This window comes from Dreissena polymorpha, chromosome 1, assembly GCF_020536995.1.
Source record: "Dreissena polymorpha isolate Duluth1 chromosome 1, UMN_Dpol_1.0, whole genome shotgun sequence".
Taxonomy (NCBI): domain Eukaryota; kingdom Metazoa; phylum Mollusca; class Bivalvia; order Myida; family Dreissenidae; genus Dreissena; species Dreissena polymorpha.
In genome coordinates, this window is record NC_068355.1 from 23,917,421 (window position 1) to 23,932,509 (window position 15,089).

At 34.0% G+C, this 15,089-nt stretch overlaps 2 long non-coding RNA genes across 4 annotated transcripts; one reads left to right on the forward strand and one right to left on the reverse strand.

The window, feature by feature from the left end:
* Nucleotides 1–4,067: 4,067 nt before the first annotated feature.
* LOC127874467 (uncharacterized) lies at nt 4,068–9,489 on the reverse strand. 3 transcript variants are annotated; one of them, XR_008046936.1, is made up of 4 exons: nt 9,442–9,489; nt 7,210–7,290; nt 6,653–6,786; nt 4,068–6,094 (listed from the first exon to the last, which is right to left on the reverse strand). It is a non-coding gene; the product is annotated as an uncharacterized LOC127874467 (long non-coding RNA). The 3 variants fall into 3 exon arrangements; XR_008046935.1 differs by lacking the exon at nt 9,442–9,489 and adding an exon at nt 9,113–9,435; XR_008046933.1 differs by lacking the exon at nt 9,442–9,489 and having other exon boundaries at nt 4,069–6,094; nt 7,210–8,333.
* Nucleotides 9,490–9,551: 62 nt separating this feature from the next.
* Nucleotides 9,552–14,964, forward strand: LOC127867408 (uncharacterized). The gene is made up of 5 exons (XR_008043585.1): nt 9,552–9,798; nt 10,574–10,635; nt 12,321–12,382; nt 13,157–13,218; nt 14,895–14,964. It is a non-coding gene; the product is annotated as an uncharacterized LOC127867408 (long non-coding RNA).
* The last annotated feature ends 125 nt before the right edge of the window (nt 14,965–15,089 follow it).

The following is a 15,089-nucleotide window of genomic DNA, read 5'->3' on the forward strand; positions in this document are numbered from 1 at the left end:
GGCACTTATAAACAAATATATATAATAAGGGTGTCAAAATTTAACAAACTGAACAAGTCAATTTGAACTTCTCTTGCAATGCAAATGGAGCCACTTGAAATATCAAATTGTTCCCATACTAGTCGGCAATATAGCTATGACATTGTGTCTTTTCAAAACATGCATCAGACACACCTTCTGAAATTTTTTAAGCGGTTTTGAAAACGCTATTTCATTGCAAACTTTCGTCAATAAAGGATACATGTTGTTATACAACCGAAAGTGAAAGTACTGTTTTAAAAAAAATGAATAAAGAGCGAAATTGTTGAAAACTAACGAAAATTATAATTGATACTAACATAAGACCGTAAGACTGAAGAAAATAATACTTAACTTTTAAATCATAACATGAATGTTTACTTATAAAGCAAATTCTTCATTCATCCGCGGACTTCTTTGTGTCGTAGTCATAAATGCCTCCAAATGGAGGTGCGTGATGCGTCTAAGTATAGAGGTGACAATAACGTAGTGACGTCACCATCTATGTATAGAATGCCCATTCTATACATAGATGGTGACGTCACTACGTGATTGTAACACAATGATCTTCCGCCTAGAGGCGTTAGACATATCCTTCCACCAAATACACCCGAGAGACGATCGCCGTTATGGCGGAATTGTCCGAGGGTTCCCGATTGCATTATTTCGTGGTCCGACGCAACCGTGATACATCGGCTATCTCCGGACTCCCCCGTAAGATTTAAGCAATACATCGTCTGCTGATCCAGAGTGGGTCCATAGTTTTCACTATTGTCAGTGTAAAATATTTGTAAAGCTTCTTCTGAGTTTGAACTTCAGTTTTACATTTTATGACCTGCAACATATTCTATGCTACTTTATTTCACTATTGTAAGTCATTAAAGTGTTATTTGTTTTTCAACTATATAATGTGCTAATCTCATATAATGAATTACTACCCCATTTAAAAATGACACCTAATCTAAATTCATTAATACAATAGTTATAATTGTTTTATTGTAACATACTATTCCACTAAAAATGACTATCATAGAACATCAATGCTGTGCCTTTACTAAATTTTTCAATGATTTCAATTATTTAAAGAAAGAAATCTATCAGGCACTTATAAACAAATATATATAATAAGGGTGTCAAAATTTAACAAACTGAACAAGTCAATTTGAACTTCTCTTGCAATGCAAATGGAGCCACTTGAAATATCAAATTGTTCCCATACTAGTCGGCAATATAGCTATGACATTGTGTCTTTTCAAAACATGCATCAGACACACCTTCTGAAATTTTTTAAGCGGTTTTGAAAACGCTATTTCATTGCAAACTTTCGTCAATAAAGGATACATGTTGTTATACAACCGAAAGTGAAAGTACTGTTTTAAAAAAAATGAATAAAGAGCGAAATTGTTGAAAACTAACGAAAATTATAATTGATACTAACATAAGACCGTAAGACTGAAGAAAATAATACTTAACTTTTAAATCATAACATGAATGTTTACTTATAAAGCAAATTCTTCATTTATCCGCGGACTTCTTTGTGTCGTAGTCATAAATGCCTCCAAATGGAGGTGCGTGATGCGTCTAAGTATAGAGGTGACAATAACGTAGTGACGTCACCATCTATGTATAGAATGCCCATTCTATACATAGATGGTGACGTCACTACGTGATTGTAACGCAATGATCTTCCGCCTAGAGGCGTTAGACATATCCTTCCACCAAATACACCCGAGAGACGATCGCCGTTATGGCGGAATTGTCCGAGGGTTCCCGATTGCATTATTTCGTGGTCCGACGCAACCGTGATACATCGGCTATCTCCGGACTCCCCCGTAAGATTTAAGCAATACATCGTCTGCTGATCCAGGGGGCCGTTTCATCAATAATTACGTATTTTTATACGATCGTAAATTATGTATCGAGATTAATGTAGTCGTTTACGATTTTACATAAACTCCGTTTCATCAACGAAATCGTAAATGCAACATACATAAAATACGACTACTTAAATATACGTATTTTGTAACCGAAAAAAATAGTGACACAGTCTGAAAAATTGCATGACGTAATTTTCGCGCGTTCTGTCAGCTAAGGCAAACATCGCACAAAAAAACATACTCCTATAAATATGAGGTCGAATTACGTCTAATTATTTGGACTAACAAAAACAATGCTAGTTGTGAATCGAAACAAAAACAAACACTGGAAAACGACGTGTAGACCGGTGTGGAAGGCTACCGATTGCTGTTTGGCCGACACTCTCCTTCCGTTACTAAACGCAAAAAGAAGTTATTTTGGATGGAGACGGTTGAAATGTGAGTTGAGAACTTGTTGGTTATGAATGAAGACAGCTGAAATAATTCGCGTTCAGGATAAATCTGAACACGAATTATTTCAGCCAAGTGTCTGCCAAAGCAAAAATCATCAAAAGACTCTAAGGCGGCAATTGATATTGACAAGAATGAAGATTTTTTGCTTATTTTCTTTATCCATGAATAAAAATGTATTGGTAAGATTAATTGTTTTGTTATTTCTATGCAGAAATGTGACTGTGGTGTAGATCAATTAACAGTTTAATAATATAATTTAATAGAGACCAATCGGAATTCAGGCTGACAATAACAAGACATCATGGATTGAAAGTTTGTCATGTCAGCATTTTTGTGTTCAATTATCAAATATTTTATTTCAATAAGGTATTAGATTCACATGACACAACATGTTTAGTAATCACAAATGTCATATCATTGAGAATGCTATTTGTTTGTCTATTATATAGGGGATATTTGTTGGATTCGGTGGATCATCGTTTTTAATTCACGAGTGATCATAGACAATGATATTTTCACAAGTGGCGCAGCCACGAGTGAAAATATATTTTTTCTATGATCACGAGTGAATTAAAATCAATATTTCACCGAATCCAACAAATTTTCTTTTTATTTTATGCTTTTTTCGCAGTTTATATACATTGTTAAAGAGTTTTACTTAAGAATGTCGTTGGGATTATGTCGTCATTTTGTCAAATAAATGACGTCATTTCACATTAAGCAATGAAAATAATCGATAATTCTCACTGATAATTTTCATTGTTTGAAATAGTGAAATTATCCGTCATGCTCAGTCCTTAACATTTTGTCAATGTATTGAACTTTGGCCATAAAATTAAAGTCCTTCCACCTATTACTTTGAAACTTCATATGCAGCTCCACCTTGACGAGTTCTACACGCCTCACCCATATTTGGGTCACTAGGTCAAAGGTAAAGGACCTTAAAATAATTCTGACAAGCTTTTATTCGTTAAAAAATGCACCCGTAGCCGAGCGTTCACACCTGTTATGCGGTGCTCTTGTTTTTCATTGTACTCTGTTTTATGGGGATAAAGTATTGTTGCATTTTTTCATTTAACTTTATTACCGGTAACCTATTTACCAGGGTATGAACTTGTGTGTCAAGGTATTTTTTATTTAATTCTTTCGACATCCATGTACTTAAAAAAGAAATTGGAATGTAGAGCATTAGTGTCACACACAAATGTTGAGTTTAAGTTCAGAAAGCTAGGTTAATTTTGCAATACAAAAACCAACTTTCAGAAACAAAACCAGGTCATGTAGGCATGCTAACTTATTATGACCATAGTGTCATATGTTGTGTATTTAATATTTAGTTCTGTTAAATGTATAAACTAGTAAATTTATCTGCTTGCAGCAACATGTGAAGAATGAAGCAACAGCGTAATAAAACTCGGGAGGAGATGTTGATGGCGTCAAGGGAAAGATATGCCATTTAGAGGGACATAAGCAATAATCATGAGGAACTGGTTTCTCTTTAAAAAAAATGAAATTCTAAATTGCTCAATTGTTTCTGGAACTTTTAATTGATTTTACATGTGATGGTGTTCAGTGAGTCCATGAAACTTATTATTACACATACTATCATGTAAGATATAAATTGTCATATGAATTATAATACCATGCCCAGTTAATATATTTTACTTCCTGATTAATAATAAATATTTGTGAATGTTCTTTGTGTTTTATTCATTGAAAACTAGTGTAATAGCAACTGTTATCAAATACCATAAACATTATTATCATAAACATTTCAATAAAAATACAAAAAAAATGCACAGGTAAACAACATTTTAACGGTAGATGACCAAATAATTGAACAGAGACTCATAAAGGGGTAAAGTTTAGTAAATACATTCGGAAACAATCTAATATATTGGAAAACTTCTATTTTTTATGACAATAATATCCATATTTATAGACAGCACACTTATTATTATAAAGTACCGTTACATTTACAAGCCCACTTTTTATGCCCCCCTTCAAAGAAGAGGGGGTATATTGTTTTGCTTGGTCGGTCTGTCCACCAGATGGTTTCCGGATGATAGATAACTCAAGAAATCTTAGGACATAGGATCATGAAACTTCATAGGTAGATTAATCATGACTGGCAGATGACCCCTATTGATTGTCAGGTCACTAAGTCAAAGGTCAAGGTCACAGTGAGTTGAAACAGTAAAATGATTTCCAGATGATGAATTAAGAATGCTTACGCCTAGGATCATGAAACTTCATAGGTACATTGATCATGACTTGCAGATGACCCCTATTGATTTTCAGGTCACTAGGTCAAATGTCAAGGTCACGGTGACTCAAAATAGTAAAATAGTTTCCGGATGGTAACTCAAGAATGCCAACAGCTAGGATTATGAAACTTCGTAGGTACATTGATCATGTCTGGCAGATGACTCCTATTGATTTTCAGGTCACTAAGTCAAAGGTCAAGTTCACAGTGACAAAAAAACGTATTCACACAATGACTGCCACTACAACTGACAGCCCATATGGGGGGCATGCATGTTTTACTAACAGCCCTTGTTTTAATGTGGCTTTGAGAATGTTCATTACAGAGAACACCTTTTAGAGCGAAAGTCAGTGGGTAAAATATCACTTGAATAATTGTTAATGGGGAAAAGTACCTTGAGTATATGATCTTTTCTGGAGCTCAGATAACTGTTCAATATTCAAGGGACCTTTTCCAGTTTTGGTAAATTGACTAAATTAAAAAAAATAAGTTTAAGATTCGCAAACATTTGTTGTAGTTATGATATTTGTGAGGAAACAGTAATACTGAACATTTACCATGCTCTAAAATATCCATTATATGCAACTTTTGACGATTTAAAAACTTGAAAATTTTAAAGCGTTGCAACTATCTGCTGCAACACTCGACGATTGAATAATTTGTAGAGTTCTGTTGTTGTCGTAATATTTTGTGACACGATGAGGATTGCTTATATAAAGTGTAAAATACATCACTCATTGTATCAACATGGACGGACAAGTGGTCTTAGTGTGAGGCTTTTACTTCAGGGGTCAGTGGTTTGAGCCCTGTAGGAGTTACTTTTTATCTTTCTTTAATTGTATTCTTTTTTTACTGGAGCTTTTTAGATCCAGTGTTTACATGTATCAATATAAAAGCGTTTAATGAAAAACTTGAATATCTGCCAAAATTTAGGAAAAGTTCCCATTAAAATAAATATTAAATCAAGCACTTGGTAATACCTAACACATAACTTTTTTATTGGTCCTCAGAACATTGACATTTTTTTCTTTCACAAACCTATAACCTTGAAGTAAATATTAGACAAATTATGCATACACAATTATAAAACATGCAAACATCAGCTGTTGTAACTATTGTGTCTAGACGACCAGGAATACCAATCCTTCCAAATCAGCTATGACACAACTTTACGCCATTTGGCTGAGTAGTGTAGCTCTGCCTATTCAGAGAAGACTCGAGCCATCTATCACTTTATAACATTTATAACTATAAATTTTTAACACATTTTATGAAACAGTTTGATCAGCTGCTGCCTCTTATCACATGCTGCTTGATGTACTGGTGTGTTGTTCATAACTTCCGGTTCCATCACATTTCCAACCAATTCCTCTATCAGTGGAACGTTTGAATCCAGACACAGGTTATGCAGGGGCATGTTGATATTTCACAGCACTTATTGGACTTGAAAGGCCAACATCCACCAGTGGCATGCAGATATCTAAACAAATATCAAAAGTATTTCTTTAACATAGACATTTGTCTAAGTGACTAAATTGTCCTGATACCATTGACATTAATTTAATTTCAATATAAATTATATATAATATATAGCCTACAAAACACTTTATTTGTGCCTGTATTCACTATTAATGCACAATATCATTTAAATGCACTTGTAAACAATATTTCATACATAGAGTCTGAGGATAAGCAAAATGAATTTTTAAGATTTAAAATAAAATGAATAAATCATCAGTTTATTTAAACGGACATTTTGTTATGAAACATCATATTTACACATGCAAACAACCCTCAGTTATTATAAAAGTTAATTTACATATAAATTCTAAAATTTGATTATTAAAGTTGTACGTTATCAAGCTTTAGAAGTTACGTTTGATTTAAGACACTGTCAGAAAGAGATTGGCACTAATACTTCATTTAAATACTGTGTGGTAAGTTGATCTCGCACTAATAAGACTTATATTTCACAACCTTTATAATATGTTACCAATCTCGTGATTTCAACACTCCAAATGCCCTTTCTACTACCCACCCTCTACATAGATGGTCATTGTAGGCCTGTTCCGCAGCATGGGAGGGATGAGGTTAAGGGGTCATCAGGTTAGTCCTTAACGGATACCCACTATCTCCCAGCAGATGACCCTCATCATTGGTGCTCAGATATTGCTGTAAATTGAAATATTTTATTGGGCAGTTGCTTTGTCTTTGATAAAACAGCAGTCCACAGTTAATATTGTTAGATTAAGGTAGGAAAGCATCTCAATAATTTTCACAAAACTAGCTTAAGTATTATCAAATCACTATATTTTAGTTACCTTACCTAGATGAAATAATGTAACTTAAGACAATATTTAAAGATAATACTGATAGCTGCATTGGCTAACACATAAAAGAACAAAAGCTTGATCACACAGTGCTAATGGTGCTTATTGTGGTAGTTAATGATTTTTGCGCATGTACGTAACTAATGATTATTAGATGTCAAAGATGAAAAGCATTACGCTTATTTCAACCTTTTATGGTATTTATCTGCTTTTATACCAAATTTAATGATAAGGTAATGAATCATAATACTGTATTTACATTTACCTCATGCTGGCGTCAGCAACAGCCTGCACATTAATGGCATGGAATCCTCAGTAAACATCTCCCTTGGCAATATGCCAAAATCTATAAAAAAAATAAAAGTTATTCATTAACATGAAAGTGCTCATCATTTCATGTTCACATTACCAACACAAAAGGGAGGAATGCAGAAAAGGAGTAAATAAATAAAAAAGCCCCATCAATATGCACGAAATAAATTTTTTGGATGGGGGGTGCATATTTATAGCACTACAGAATTGAATTTGACAAATAAATAAATTGTAATCAAATGGAAACAATATAGAAATAATTAAGGTAATTGTTCTGCAATTATTAAAGACATAAGGTACAATCTACTTTACTCACGCTCGATTGGTTATTCACAGCTTGGGTACTACTTACATGTACCCCTGGTATCATTAAGCATACTTGCATGTACCTCGGGTAAGGTTAATATACTTAAACGTACCCGGTCCTTATTAGACTGTACCCGAGTTGTATTATTGCCCATAATTCGATGTGGTACAGTGCACTACAGATAAATGTAAAGCCATATTGTTTATCTAAATTAAACTTACCTTTTGAAAAAACTGCATCAATATGCTTTTTGAGTATAAATTTCGATGATATAAAGACTATTTGAGAAAAAAAATGACATTAATGTGAACATATTTAAAAAAATTAAGCGTACAACAACCCATTTAGCATTAAATTTCCGGCTATATTAAAGTATATTAACTGTAACAGGGTTAGCTCTACATGTAAGTATACTTAAAGAGTACCCGGGGTACAGGTAAGTAGTATCCGAGCTGACAATGACCAATCGAACAACATTGTAATCAAATGAGAACAATATAGAAACAATTAAGGTGATTTTTCTACAATTATTAAATACATACTGGTCATGTACGTAATTCCGGCCTGTACGTAAAAAATCGGCCACCTATGTAAAATCATTTTCATGATCTTAACGCACATATTTTGTTTTTATTTAGAAAAATCAACATGAAAACCATCCCTACTCTCAATGTTTTGCAAATGTAAGAACCACATCACTGTAAACGTTTGTGTTAAAATGTCACAAATATAGCGGGAAATATTTGGCTCGTGGGGAAAGTGATGTCATTATTTGTTTCAACAATTATATTCATATAATTAACAAATATATTTGATAAAATTATTTTTATTTTATCTAATAAACTTAAATTAAAGTTTTACCAATTAATTGTACAAAAAATTATATTCAAAACATAAAAATCAGAACCTAAATATATTTTTTAATATATGAATTACCTCCCTTTATAAGAATATTACTAGATTACATGTTTTAATATTATATATAAGCGTTTACTAATCATCAAAACTGAAGTCAACTTTTCAAACAAAATGTGTTTACTTTTTTAGCTATGTTTGAAAAAATTTATTAAACACATTCAAAAGAAATATTTTTTTTAATGAATTAGCAGTTTCCCATTGTTTATATTTATTAAAATAGGTAGGGGGAGTAACTGGTATAATAATTTCGCATTTATTTAAATTTCAAGTCAAAAATTTTAATAGTATAAACATTGATTAATACTCTGAATTTGAGGACATTTGTCAAAAGATAATGCTTTGTAATTTTATCTGCAGATCAAACTGAAAAGTGGCCGATTTTTTAGGTACATTTAACCTACGAAAATGGATAGTTTACATGTCATCATTTTCTGTTCATTAAGTAACATTCACTGATCTAATTCTATTTAAATTTTCATGCTAGGTTAGTTTTGAACCCAGGATTATATATGTGAAGTTTAGTTTCAACCAGTTGCCTAACACTAAAGATTTTTCTTAAATAGTCCCAAAAGTGGCCGGAATTACGTACATGACCAGTAAGGTACCATTACTCAGCATCTACTTAACTCACCAATACAATAACTTGTTTAAAAATAGCAAACACAAACAATATCATGATGTCATATTCATTTTCATGATCACGATGTTATAATCAACAATTTCGAGGTAAAGTATTGTTCAGTCATAACATTTGGATGTAGAACAACAACAAGTTCAACATTAGCGGGTGGGGTAAATCAGTCTGCACTTAGTCATCGATAAGTACACGTCGACACAAAATAGAATGAGTTTAACATAAAGTCATTTGTAAAGAAACACAACAATAAATGCTTAAACTAATAACGGTAATCATCGAATGCTTTTATTAAGAAAAGATACAACAATAACTTATTCTTCAACCATTTTGCAAAATCCGAGTTGTCAAATGCTAAGTAAACAAAGGGCAACTACTCTCAAGTTTTTGGGTTAAATGCTACTTATTTGCTATTTGAAAATAAATACAATATTATAAGGTTACAATACACTAAATACTTTTGGTGTTCAATGCTATACCCTCTAAAAACAAAATCTTCATTTATTTGAAGACACAATTCTCTGTACGGGCACTTGCCATGACTTTATTTTTGAATATTTCTGTGTTCATGTGGTAGGGAAAACATTGTTGTATACTACAAATTCCCTGTTTTGCTTTTAGGTTGGAGACTACATAAGACTTTGACAGTTGGCGGGAAACCATCATCAACTGGAGAGATGCCGGTAAAAAGATGGCCATAAAACAGTGACCGCTGATTCGCATTGAGTTCTTTCTTACATATTGGATGACCTATGTTTTTTATTGTTTAAATCATTGCGGCTTGGAATGCTCTTTAAGAAAAGGTATGGTTATGGGGGTGTCTACGCGCAAAAGTTTGACTTTATTTTTTGTTAAAGTTATTGCTTTTACATTGAATTTGTGCAGGAAATCTTTTGGTATGTTGTGACCTAAACTAACTTATGATAAAAATGAAATATCATCTGCAAGTGCAAAATATGACTGGGAAAGCAGATTTTTGGTCATTTCTTAGCAAAAGGGAAGAAAATAAGTGCATTAAATGCATGAATTCAGATTATTTGACCTGGAATAGTTGTTTTTCAAGTTGACCCCCCACCCTTATATAGTGAAATAAGGGCTAAATTGCTTTCCGACTTAAATTCAAACCGCATATTGGTTGACCGTGTCGCGTTAATGTGTTACATGAAGTTAGAATTCAACGCCAGGGACTCCGTGATCGAGTAACGCAACTAAAACTTTTGCGAAAAGCATGAACATTCAAACAGAGCCCCATTTCACCGACATGGAATGGCAGGCATTTTTACAGTATGGACAGTGCAGCAGATGCTTAACTGAGCCAGCCTTCATATTTAGTACAATCATGAATTGAGCAAGATTTTATCACTTCATATTATTCATAAAAGTACACTTAAAATACATAAATGCATGTTTTTGTTTCATTTTTTTATCTTTTTCTATTGGGTATTTTGACTTTTTCAGGAAGAGGAATGTCTGCGACTAAGTCAAGGGCCACTGGATACGGGTTGTTGATGGCAAAACAGGTAATAATATCATTTTGTTATCATGTACACAAGCAAATAAGCATATGTATGATGCTTTAGGTGTGAAAGACTGTCATAATCAGGATTGTGGTCACTCACACCCTTGCCGTCATGTAATTCTCCTCGCAGTTTGTACTGATAGTTCCGCGTCCTGACATGTAAAGCTCGTGCTTTGTTGGCAGCTGAAGTTGGCACTTAACAGGGTTATCCTTGTTCCTGAGCATGTATGCAGTACAGCTGAGTTGATTTGCTACTTGTTACCCTACAATTAGCTTGTTTTTGGTATTGTTTTCTCACAATATGCTTATATTCATGGTTCCGGCTTAAAATGGTGTCGCGCCTTACTTAAACATAGGATTGTTATAGCAAGTGTCCCCTTCATCATTTACCTTAGAGGGATTTTTTTGACAAAATTTGGCACTTTCAGCAACTTGTTTTGTTTTTTATTTGGTACATGCTTCTCTCATTCAGTGATTTAATGACAGTATTGTCCTTATTCTTTTTTCTTTGCATACAAAGGTGACATGAATCATTGATATTTGTTGTGTTGAGAATTCTGCAGGAAGCTGTGTCCCCAAAAGAAGTACTAGAAACCCCTTTCAGGACACTGCCTTGATCTGAACTGCCTTTCTACCCCTGTTACTACATGGAACATCATTGCTAAGCTTATAATGCTTGCCTACATATGTGTTTTTTGTTCAATTTAACTTTTCCTTCCAGCTTAAACCCCCCCCCCCCCCCAACAAATGAGCATTGTATTCTTTCGCTTGGTTACAAACTCCCATTTGGACCAGATTGCCACCATAAAAATAGCCTAAAGTACTTATTTTGTGTCCAAAATATGAAAATTTGTATTGTCTTGAACCTCTAAATGAGAGCTGGCAATGCATTTTGACCATCTGCTGCAGTTAAAAGGCACCCATGACATTACATGCTAGAATATTTCATTTGCGGCTGGTAAATAAATGGGCACCGATCGACAAGGCGCTTTCAAGATTTTACACTTTTATTGGTGTGAAATAACAAGTTATTGGAAGCTTATTGATTTCTACACTTCAAAGTATCTTTGATCTCTCATTTTGACTAATTAGTTTATTGTCTTGGATGAAATTGGATTGTTTTTGCTTTGAAATTGGCATTTTTGGGATGATTAAAAAAAAACACACAAAAAAGACATTATCAAAATTGCTTAGAGTGAAAATATCTAACAAATTCATTCTTTCCCCACCACACATTAGCCCCACTTGCATGTCTTTTTGGTTTGTTTTGGTATTTTATTGCAGATATTGAACACAACAGCTTTAAATCTTAAAGGGGCAGTTAAGCTTTAACAGGCCTAATATCGCCTTCTTCGGACTGAAAACACCCGCGTGTGAAAATATGATACAGAATGGCCAAATGGACAGCTAATCCAGCCAAACTTAATATATTGGTGCAATATGGATGGGATGATAATAATATGAAAGAAAAACACATTTCAGTAAAAATAAATTTCTCTTATAGGTTACAATACACTAAATACTTTTGGTGTTCAATGCTATACCCTCTAAAAACAAAATCTTCATTTATTTGAAGACACAATTCTCTGTACGGGCACTTGCCATGACTTTATTTTTGAATATTTCTGTGTTCATGTGGTAGGGAAAACATTGTTGTATACTACAAATTCCCTGTTTTGCTTTTAGGTTGGAGACTACATAAGACTTTGACAGTTGGCGGGAAACCATCATCAACTGGAGAGATGCCGGTAAAAAGATGGCCATAAAACAGTGACCGCTGATTCGCATTGAGTTCTTTCTTACATATTGGATGACCTATGTTTTTTATTGTTTAAATCATTGCGGCTTGGAATGCTCTTTAAGAAAAGGTATGGTTATGGGGGTGTCTACGCGCAAAAGTTTGACTTTATTTTTTGTTAAAGTTATTGCTTTTACATTGAATTTGTGCAGGAAATCTTTTGGTATGTTGTGACCTAAACTAACTTATGATAAAAATGAAATATCATCTGCAAGTGCAAAATATGACTGGGAAAGCAGATTTTTGGTCATTTCTTAGCAAAAGGGAAGAAAATAAGTGCATTAAATGCATGAATTCAGATTATTTGACCTGGAATAGTTGTTTTTCAAGTTGACCCCCCACCCTTATATAGTGAAATAAGGGCTAAATTGCTTTCCGACTTAAATTCAACCGCATATTGGTTGACCGTGTCGCGTTAATGTGTTACATGAAGTTAGAATTCAACGCCAGGGACTCCGTGATCGAGTAACGCAACTAAAACTTTTGCGAAAAGCATGAACATTCAAACAGAGCCCCATTTCACCGACATGGAATGGCAGGCATTTTTACAGTATGGACAGTGCAGCAGATGCTTAACTGAGCCAGCCTTCATATTTAGTACAATCATGAATTGAGCAAGATTTTATCACTTCATATTATTCATAAAAGTACACTTAAAATACATAAATGCATGTTTTTGTTTCATTTTTTTATCTTTTTCTATTGGGTATTTTGACTTTTTCAGGAAGAGGAATGTCTGCGACTAAGTCAAGGGCCACTGGATACGGGTTGTTGATGGCAAAACAGGTAATAATATCATTTTGTTATCATGTACACAAGCAAATAAGCATATGTATGATGCTTTAGGTGTGAAAGACTGTCATAATCAGGATTGTGGTCACTCACACCCTTGCCGTCATGTAATTCTCCTCGCAGTTTGTACTGATAGTTCCGCGTCCTGACATGTAAAGCTCGTGCTTTGTTGGCAGCTGAAGTTGGCACTTAACAGGGTTATCCTTGTTCCTGAGCATGTATGCAGTACAGCTGAGTTGATTTGCTACTTGTTACCCTACAATTAGCTTGTTTTTGGTATTGTTTCTCACAATATGCTTATATTCATGGTTCCGGCTTAAAATGGTGTCGCGCCTTACTTAAACATAGGATTGTTATAGCAAGTGTCCCCTTCATCATTTACCTTAGAGGGATTTTTTTGACAAAATTTGGCACTTTCAGCAACTTGTTTTGTTTTTTATTTGGTACATGCTTCTCTCATTCAGTGATTTAATGACAGTATTGTCCTTATTCTTTTTTCTTTGCATACAAAGGTGACATGAATCATTGATATTTGTTGTGTTGAGAATTCTGCAGGAAGCTGTGTCCCCAAAAGAAGTACTAGAAACCCCTTTCAGGACACTGCCTTGATCTGAACTGCCTTTCTACCCGTTACTACATGGAACATCATTGCTAAGCTTATAATGCTTGCCTACATATGTGTTTTTTGTTCAATTTAACTTTTCCTTCCAGCTTAAACCCCCCCCCCCCCCCCAACAAATGAGCATTGTATTCTTTCGCTTGGTTACAAACTCCCATTTGGACCAGATTGCCACCATAAAAATAGCCTAAAGTACTTATTTTGTGTCCAAAATATGAAAATTTGTATTGTCTTGAACCTCTAAATGAGAGCTGGCAATGCATTTTGACCCATCTGCTGCAGTTAAAAGGCACCCATGACATTACATGCTAGAATATTTCATTTGCGGCTGGTAAATAAATGGGCACCGATCGACAAGGCGCTTTCAAGATTTTACACTTTTATTGGTGTGAAATAACAAGTTATTGGAAGCTTATTGATTTCTACACTTCAAAGTATCTTTGATCTCTCATTTTGACTAATTAGTTTATTGTCTTGGATGAAATTGGATTGTTTTTGCTTTGAAATTGGCATTTTTGGGATGATTAAAAAAAAACACACAAAAAAGACATTATCAAAATTGCTTAGAGTGAAAATATCTAACAAATTCATTCTTTCCCCACCACACATTAGCCCCACTTGCATGTCTTTTTGGTTTGTTTTGGTATTTTATTGCAGATATTGAACACAACAGCTTTAAATCTTAAAGGGGCAGTTAAGCTTTAACAGGCCTAATATCGCCTTCTTCGGACTGAAAACACCCGCGTGTGCAAAATATGATACAGAATGGCCAAATGGACAGCTATCCAGCCAAACTTAATATATTGGTGCAATATGGATGGGATGATAATAATATGAAAGAAAAACACATTTCAGTAAAAATAAATTTCTCTTATACAATACACTAAATACTTTTGGTGTTCAATGCTATACCCTCTAAAAACAAAATCTTCATTTATTTGAAGACACAATTCTCTGTACGGGCACTTGCCATGACTTATTTTGAATATTTCTGTGTTCATGTGGTAGGGAAAACATTGTTGTATACTACAAATTCCCTGTTTTGCTTTAGGTTGGAGACTACATAAGACTTTGGACAGTTGGCGGGAAACCATCATCACTGGAGAGATGCCGGTAAAAGATGGCCATAAAACAGTGACCGCTGATTCGCATTGAGTTCTTTCTTACATATTGGATGACCTATGTTTTTTATTGTTTAAATCATGCGGCTTGGAATGCTCTTTAAGAAAAGGTATGTTTATGGGGG